The sequence below is a fragment of the Salmo salar genome, chromosome ssa20 (genome assembly GCF_905237065.1).
Source record: "Salmo salar chromosome ssa20, Ssal_v3.1, whole genome shotgun sequence".
NCBI lineage: Eukaryota > Metazoa > Chordata > Actinopteri > Salmoniformes > Salmonidae > Salmo > Salmo salar.
In genome coordinates this window covers 79,952,327-79,961,395 of record NC_059461.1, presented here as the reverse complement: position 1 = coordinate 79,961,395, position 9,069 = coordinate 79,952,327, and positions in this window count along the sequence as shown.

The following is a 9,069-nucleotide window of genomic DNA, read 5'->3' as shown; positions in this document are numbered from 1 at the left end:
ATCGACAAAAACAACCACACAGCCATTTTCCTAGCAACTAGCATGCATCACAATTACCCAAAACACAGCTAAATGCAGCACTAACCTTTGACGATCTTCATCAGATGACACTCCTAGGACATCATGTTACACAATACACGCATTCTTTGTTCGATAAAGTTCATATTTATATATAAAAACAGCATTTTACATCGGCGCGTGACGTTCAGAAAATATTTTCCCTCAAATACTGCCGGTGAATCATCGCCACAATTTACAAAAATACTTGTCATAAACATTGATACAAAATTAAACTGTCATTCAAAGAATTATAGATGAACATCTCCTTTATGCAAATGCTATGAAAGATTTCAAAAAAGCTTCACGAGGAAAGCACTCTGCAATAATCTGAGTACTGAGCTCAGAAAAATACACTAGGCTATACAAATAGCCGCCATCTTGGAGTCATCTAAAATCATACATTGCATTAGAAATATTCCCTTACCTTTGATCATCTTCATCAGAAGGCACTTCCAGGAATCCCAGGTCCACAACAAATGTTGTTTTGTTCGATAAAGTCCATAATTTATGTCCAAATAACTCCTTGTTGTTCGTGCGTCCAGTAAACTACTCCAAGTGTAGAAAGCGCGCAGACAATGTCGCGACAAAAAGTAAAAAAAAGTTGTATTTACGTTCGTTCAAACATGTCAGACATTGTAAAACATCAATCTTTAGGGCCTTCAGAACGTGAAGATTCAATAATATTTCAACCGGACGGTTCCTGTGTCTTGAAAAAGGTTTTGGAACGGGAGGATCCAACCTCGTGAACGTGCTCCAAGAAGTGATGTCACCCCCTGCCTCAACAACTTCCCCTCCTTGTCCATCGGGCTCTGTTCATCGTAGAAGCTTCAAACAACTTTGTAAAGACTGTCGACATCTAGTGGAAGCCGTAGGAAGTGCACAATTATTACTACGTCACTGTGTATTCAACAGGAAACGACTTGAAGAGAGCCCATGCATCTAGATTTCCACTTCCTGGTAGGATTTCTCTCAGGTTTTTGCTTGCCATATGAGTTCTGTTATACTCACAGACACCATTCAAACGGTTTTAGAAACTTCAGAGTGTTTTCTATCCAAATCTACTAATAATATGCATATCCCAGCTTCTGAGTTTGAGTAGGAGGCAGTTTAATATGGGCACATATTTTTTCCGAAATTGTCAATACTGCCCTCCTCCTTAAGGAGCTGTAAGGGGTTTTAACAAACTATAGTTTTGGCAAGTTGGTTGGTCATTTTTCCAACAATTGTTTACAGACAGATTATTTCACATATAATTCACAGTATCACAATTCCAGTGGGTCAGAAGTTTACATACACTAAGTTGACTGTGCCTTTAAACGGCTTGGAAAATTCCCGATAATTATGTCATGGCTTTAGAAGCTTCTGATAGGCTAATTGACATCATTTGAGTCAATTGGAGGTGTACCTGTGGATGTATTTCAAGGCCTATCTTCAAACTCGGTGCCTCTTTGCTTGATATCATGGAAAAATAAAAATAAATCAGCCAAGACCTCAGAAAAGAAAATTGTAGACCTCCACAAGTCTGGTTCATCCTTGGGAGCAATTTCCAAATGCCTGAAGGTACCACAATCATCTGTACAAACAATAGTACGCAAGTATTAACACCATGGGACCACGCAGCCGTCCTAACGCTCAGGAAGGAGACGCGTTCTGTCTCCTAGAGATTAACGTACTTTGGTGCCAAAAGTGCAAATCAATCCCAGAACAACAGCAAAGGTCCTTGTGAAGATGCCAGAGGAAACAGGTACAAAGTATCTATATCCACAGTTAAACGAGTCCTATATCGACATTACCTGAAAGGCCGCTCAGCAAGGAAGAAGCCACTGCTCCAAAACCACCATAAAAAAGCCAGACTACGGTTTGCAACTGCACATGGGGACAAAGATCGTACTTTTTGGAGAAATGTCCTCTGATCTGATGAAACAAAAATAGAATTGTTAAGCCATAATAAGCATTGTTATGTTTGGAGGAAAAAGGGGGAGGCTTGCAAGCCAAAGAACACCATCCCAACCGTGAAGCACAGGGGTGGCAGCATCAGGTTGTGGGGGTACTTTGCTGCAGGCGGAACTGGTGCTCTCCTCAAAATAGATGGAATCATGAGGCAGGAAATTTATGTGGATAAATTGAAGCAACATCACAAGACATCAGTCAGGAAGTTAAAGCTTGGTTGAAAATGGGTCTTGCAAATGGACAATGACCCCAAGCATACTTCCAAAGTTGTGGCAAAATAGCTTAAGGACAACAAAGTCAAGGTATTAGAGAGGCCCTGACCTCACTCCCATAGAAAATGTGTGGGCAGAACTGAAAAAGTGTGTATGAGCAAGGAGGCCTACAATCCTGACTCAGTTCCACCTGCTCTGTCAGGAGGAATGGACCAAAATTCACCAAACTTATTGTGGGAAGTTTGTGGAAGGCTACCCGAAATGATTGACTGAAGTTAAACAATTTAAAGGCAATGCTACCAAATACAAATTGAGTGTATGTAAACTTCTGACCCACTGGGAAGGTGATGAAATAAATAAAAGCTGAAATAAATCATTCTCTCTACTATTATTCTGACATTTCACATTCTTACAATAAAGTGGTGATCCTAACTGACCTAAGACAGGGAATTTTTACTAGGATTATATGTCAGGAATTGTGAAAAACTTAGTTCAAATGTATTTGGCTAAGGTGTATGTAAACTTCCGACTTCAACTGTAAGTGCAAGCGCGAGCACTCTCTCGAAGTCTTTCTCTCTCTCCATCAACTCCATACAAATTGCATCCAAAATTGATAACTCTGTTCTAGATGTCCTAGCCTACCTCTTTCAGGTAATATATTCAATGCAGCATTAGCCTCATATTTAGCTAATTAATGATGGGTTATGCATAATAAGCTTCTAACTTATAGCCTTTGTCTCATTTGCAAAACTCAATCACCTGTGCTCCGCTGGCCTCTCCTTAAAAAAACACTCCTTAGCTCTTGGAGTCCCATGCAGGAAATACTAGGCTAGAATAGCTTACTGGACATTATTTTTTCTTAGCATTTCTTAGCATTTCTTAGCAAATCCCATCTCCAGCAGTCACATAGTAATGAATGTGTTGGGAGTCGGTATGAGACAAACAGGCAGACAGACATCTTTTCTCAGCCAGTCGAAATCATGAATCAGCATAATTTTTATGGATATACTGTATACAAAGAAATGTAAATAGAAAACAGGTACAATTAAACCAAATACAGCTAGTTTGCAGTCTTTCCAATTTCAGTTTTAAGTGATTGTGTTAGCTGTGTTACTGGCTAGCTCCTCTGAACAACAGTGTCCTAATGAGAGACCCTGGGTCTCGACCCCGCCCTGTGCAACTGGGTCCTGGACTTCCTGACGGACATCCCCCAGGTGGTGAGTGTTGCGTCAAAAGACAGGTATTCATATTCAAGGCGTTCAGATTTTCAACTGATTTCAAAGATAAAACACCAGCAGGGGGCGAAAGAGTGTATGCATTGTGGAACCCATCATTAGCTTGTGTTTCCCTGGGGAACATATATACTGGTGCACCTTTGTGATAGCAGGTGGTGAAATGTTTGGTGGAAAAGCATTTCACTGGAAGTCCTTCACGGAAGAGGAGACTCTCATCCATACACATTAGGCTCATTTAGGATTCTGGAGACTCAACCGGTAGGCACATGGACATTGTTGTGTAAAATTGTTGCCAGTTAGGTGTTTATTTGTGTTGAGAATTGAGACCAATTGTCTAATTTAGTATATAGTATAATTTAGATAATATGACTACATTAAGATTATATATTTAATTTGAAATGACCTTACTTGAAGTAATGTATATTTCTTTTTGTGTTTTGCCTTTAAAGGTTATCAACCTAACTAACTAACTAGAGAACTAATTAACTAACTAACTGACTAAAGAAATAAAAGAAGTCAGAAGAAAATTGAGTTGTCCCTTGCGTCCTTCAGTCCTTAAAACCTCTTGAGGATACCCTAGGATAGGGGGCGCCACAGCGCATTTTGAAAAAAAATCGTTCCCATTTTCAACGGCCTACTAATCAAACTCAGAAGATAGGGCATGCATATACTTATTATATATGGATAGAAAACACTCTAAAGTTTCTAAAACTGTTTGAATGGTGTCTGTGAGTATAACAGAACTCAAATGGCAGTCAAAACCCCGAGACCGATTGAAACAAGAAGTGGAATTCTGAATTGTGGACTTGACTTCTCATCTTTCCTTATTAATCACACCGTTAACCATGGTTCAGTGAGCACTTCCTATTGCTTCCACTAGATGTCGCCAGTCCTTTCACAGTGGTTTGAGCCTTATAGAGTCCAAACTCAGTGAATGACACGAGTTTGAAATTGGTCACAGGGGATGGGCCATCACCATTATGACGCCGGCGGCCATGTCTGCCCCCACCTTTGGAAACGGTTTTAAAGGCCATGACATCATCCCCCTCGAATCTTATTGGCTCTCTTGGTGTTAGAGGCCCTGAAGATCTATTTTATACAACGTTTGACATGTTTGAACGAACCTACATGCGCGAGGATTGCTTTTATTATGAACTTCAGAGCTGCGCTTGGAGAGAGCCATAGGACGCGCTACCAACATCAGGCTAATGGAACGTGAAGTATGGACTTTTTGACCGAAAATACATCTGTTGTGGACCTGGGATGCTTTCTGATGAAGACAACTAAAGGTAGGCGATTATTGACAATATTATAGAAGATGAGATGGTTCATGCTGTTGCGTCCAAGATGGCGCCGAGCTCTGTATATTAGCTCATTTTCTGAGTATCGCATCTCCTTTTATCGCAAAGTGTGATTACCCAGTAAAGTTAATTTAAAATCTGGTATGACGGGTGTTCTCAAGAGATATTCATCTATAAATGTTAGATTGACAATATACATTTAAAAAAATCGTTATAGTATAGCAATTTATTGAAATGTAGCATTGTTTACCGTGACGCTTTTGAGGGGAAATTAGGTAGTCAACGTCAGACAGAGATGTAAAATGCTGTTTTTATATATAAATATGACCTTTATTGAACAAAAGAATGCATGCATTGTATAACATGATGTCCTAGGGGTGCCATCTGATGAAGTTTGTAAAAGGTTAGTGCTGCATTTAGCTGTTTATTGATTATATGTGATGCAAGTGGTTGGTCGGAAAATGGCTATGAAGCTGCTTTTTACGATGGACTCATCTAATATAATCTAATGATTTGCTTTTCCTGTAAAACCTTTTTGAAATCGGACGACGTGGGTCGATTCAGGAGAGGTGTATCTATAAAAAAAAAAAATATATATATATTTTTTTTTGTAAAAATTATGATATTTTTTTAATGCTAATTGGCGATATGATTTTTCGCTGGATTTTGATCCCGCTAACGGGATCAGATGCTGAAGAGGTTTTAAAGGCCTTTTTCAAGTTTGGGCAAAGAGCTGCAGTGTGAACCATACACAACTTGACAGGGAAGGTCAACAACATCTCCACCCCGCTGATCCTCAACACTGAGGCCCCACAAGGGTGCGTTCTCAGCCCTCTCCTGTTCTCTCTGTTCACCCATGACTGCGTGCCATGCACGCCTCCAACTCAATCATCAAGTTTGCAGATGACAATACAGTGTTAGGCTTGATTACCAACAATGACTAGACGGCCTACAGGGAGGAGGTGAGGGCCCTCGGGGTGTGGTGTCAGGAAAATAACCTCACACTCAATGTCAACAAAACAAAGGAGATGATCGTGGACTTCAGGAAACAGCAGAGGGAGCAGCCCCCTATCCACATCGACGGGACAGTAGTGGAGAAGGTGGAAAGTTTGAAGGTCCTCGGCGTACACATCACGGACAAACTGAAATGGTCCACCCACACAGACAGTGTGGTGAAGAAGGCGCAGCAGCACCTCTTCAACCTCAGGAGGCTGAGGAAATTCGGATTGTCACCAAAAACACTCACAAACTTTTACAGATGCACAATCGAGAGCATCCTGTCGGGCTGTTCACCGCCTGGTACGACAACTGCTCCGCCCACAACCGTAAGGCTCTCCAGAGGGTAGTGAGGTTTGCACAACGCATCACCGGGGGCAAACTACCTGCCATCCAGGACACCTACACCTCCCGATGTCATAGAAAGGCCAAAAAGATCATCAAGGACAACAACCACCCGAGCCACTGCCTGTTCACCCCGCTATCATCCAGAAGATGAGGTCAGTACAGGTGCATCAAAGCGAGGACCAAGAGACTGAAAAACAGCTTCTATCTCAAGGCCATCAGACTGTTAAACAGCCATCACTAACATTGAGTGGCTGCTGCCAACATACTGACTCATCTCTAGCCACTTTAATAATGAAAAAATTGATGTAATAAATGTATTACTAGCCACTTTAAACAAAACCACTTTATATCATGTTTACATACCCTACATTACTCATCTCATATATATATATATATTCTGTACTCTATACCATCTACTGCATCTTGCCTATGCTGTTCGGCCATGGATCATTCATATATTTTTAAATACATATTCTTATTCATTCCTTTAGGTTAGATTACTTGTTAGATACTACTGCATGGTTTGAACTAGAAGCACACGCATTTTGCTACACTTGCATTAACATCTTCTAACCATGTGTATGTGACAAATAAAATTTGATTTGATAAAGGTCACTAGAAAACAGCTTAAACAAACACAAATGCAGCTACTTTAGCCATAGTTGGCTAGCTAGCAAGCAAAGGATAAGAATGTTGCCAGACAGTATTGCAATGGAACATTTAATACTAACGACTGGGTCGCTTCCATAGATACAGAAAAAAAAGACTGAATGACTGGGTCGCATCTCTGGCAACCGAAACGATATAACAAACGGCTTTGGGTTACAACCTTAGATTTGTGTCGAGACTATTTCTCGTGGAAGGATGAAATAGATTGAATAAATTCATCAAAATAACATTTGTTATGAAAATATGTCAATCATTAGTTGAATATGTTAGTAACCCAAGGCCGCCTCAAAACCCTTTCTATATGTAATGGCCAGCTGATCATCATTGCCCTCTATATTCTACCCAGGTGTTTTATCCTGTCTGGGCTATGGGGCAGTATTCTCACGGCCGGATGAAAAACGTACCCAATTTAAACAGGTTACTACTCTGGCCCAGAAAATAGAATATGCATATTATAGATTTGGATAGAAAACACTCTGAAGTTTCTAAAACTGTTTGAATGGTGTCTGTGACTATAACAGAACTCATATGGCAGGCAAAAACCTGAGAAAAATCCAAGCAGGAAGTGAAAAGTCTGAGAATTGTAGTTCTTCTTTTGATTCTCTATCGAAGCTCCAGTGTCTGTGGGGTGACATTGCACTTCCTAAGGCTTCCATTGACTGTCAACAGCCTTCAGAAAGTGGTTTGAGCATTTTCCTGTCACTGGGCAGAGTATAGGAGCTCAGTTACTGAGTGGTCTGCCTGGCAACAAAGGGATTGGATATGCTCGGTCCCGCGAGCGCGCCCCTCCTTCTTTTTCTTCTTTTTCTTCTTGAATGAATATGCTATTGTCCGGTTGGAATATTATTGCAATTTTATGTAAAAAATAGCATAAAGATTGATTTTAAACAGCGTTTGACATGCTTCTAAGTACGGTAATAGAACATTTTGACTTTTTGTCTCTCGTTCCGCACTCGCGCATTATGCCTTTGGATAAGTGATCTGTACGCATGAACAAAACGGAGGTATTTGTACATAAATATGGATTATTTTGAACAAAAACAACATTTCTTGTGGAAGTAGCAGTCCTGGGAGTGCATTCTGACGAAGATCAGCAAAGGTAAGAGCATATTTCTAATACAAATTCTGAGTTTAGCTTTCCCCGAACTTGGCGGGTGTCTGAATAGCTCACCGTGAACCGACCCAGTCGTAATGTACTCAGAATATTGAAAAATGTGCTTTCTCCGTAAAGCTATTTTAAAATCTGACACAGCGGTTGCATCCAGGGGTAGTCTTATCTATAATTCTTAAAATAGTTGTTATATATTTTGTCAACGTTTATGATGAGTATTTTTTTTAATTGATGTGCACATTCACCGGACGTTTTGGTGGGAATACATTTTCTGATCATCATGCGCCAATGTAAAATGCTGTTTTTGGATATAAATATGAACTTTATCGAACAAAACATACATGTATTGTGTAACTTAATGTCCTAAGAGTGTCATCTGATGAAGATCGTCAAAGGTTAGTGCTTCATTTAGCTGTGTTTTGGGTTTTATTGACACATGTCCTTGCTTGGAAAATGGCTGTGATTATTTTTGTCTATGTACTCTCCTAACATAATCTAATGTTTTGCTTTCGCTGTAAAGCCTTTTTGAAATCGGACAATGTGGTTAGATTAACGAGAAGTTTATCTTTAAAATGGTGTAAAATAGTTGTATGTTTGAGAAAGTTGAATTATGACATTTTGTTGCGTCCCACCTAGCCCATAGAAGTTATTTATCTGTCCAGTAATATCGGCATTAGATTCAGCACTGATTTACATATTGTTGTTTTCATGTTGTATAGCCTGCTTCTTCCCATGATCAATCTGTTTCAAGGCAAAATATATAAATATATAAAACAGTACATCCTCTTTTTCCTTTCACGACTCTGACGAGCCCGAAGCGAAGGATATGCTGCCTCCTCGGGAACAGGCTCCGATCCCCGTGATCTGCGTGAAGAGGAGGCGGAGAAAGAGGGGCCGAAGGTCCAGCTGCCTTCTGAGAATTTGCAGGCGATCGAATAAACCCGTACTTTCTTCCATTCTGCTAGCAAACATGCAATCTTTGGACAATAAAATCGCTGAGTTACGCGGAAGATTAAACTACCAATGGGACATTAAAAACTGTAAAATCTTATGCTTCACGGAGTCATGGCTGAACGACGACAACATCAACATACAGCTGGCTGGTTATACGATGTACCGGCAGGATAGAACAGCGGCGTCTTGTAAGACAAGGGACGGCGGTCTATGTATTTCTGTAAACAACAGTT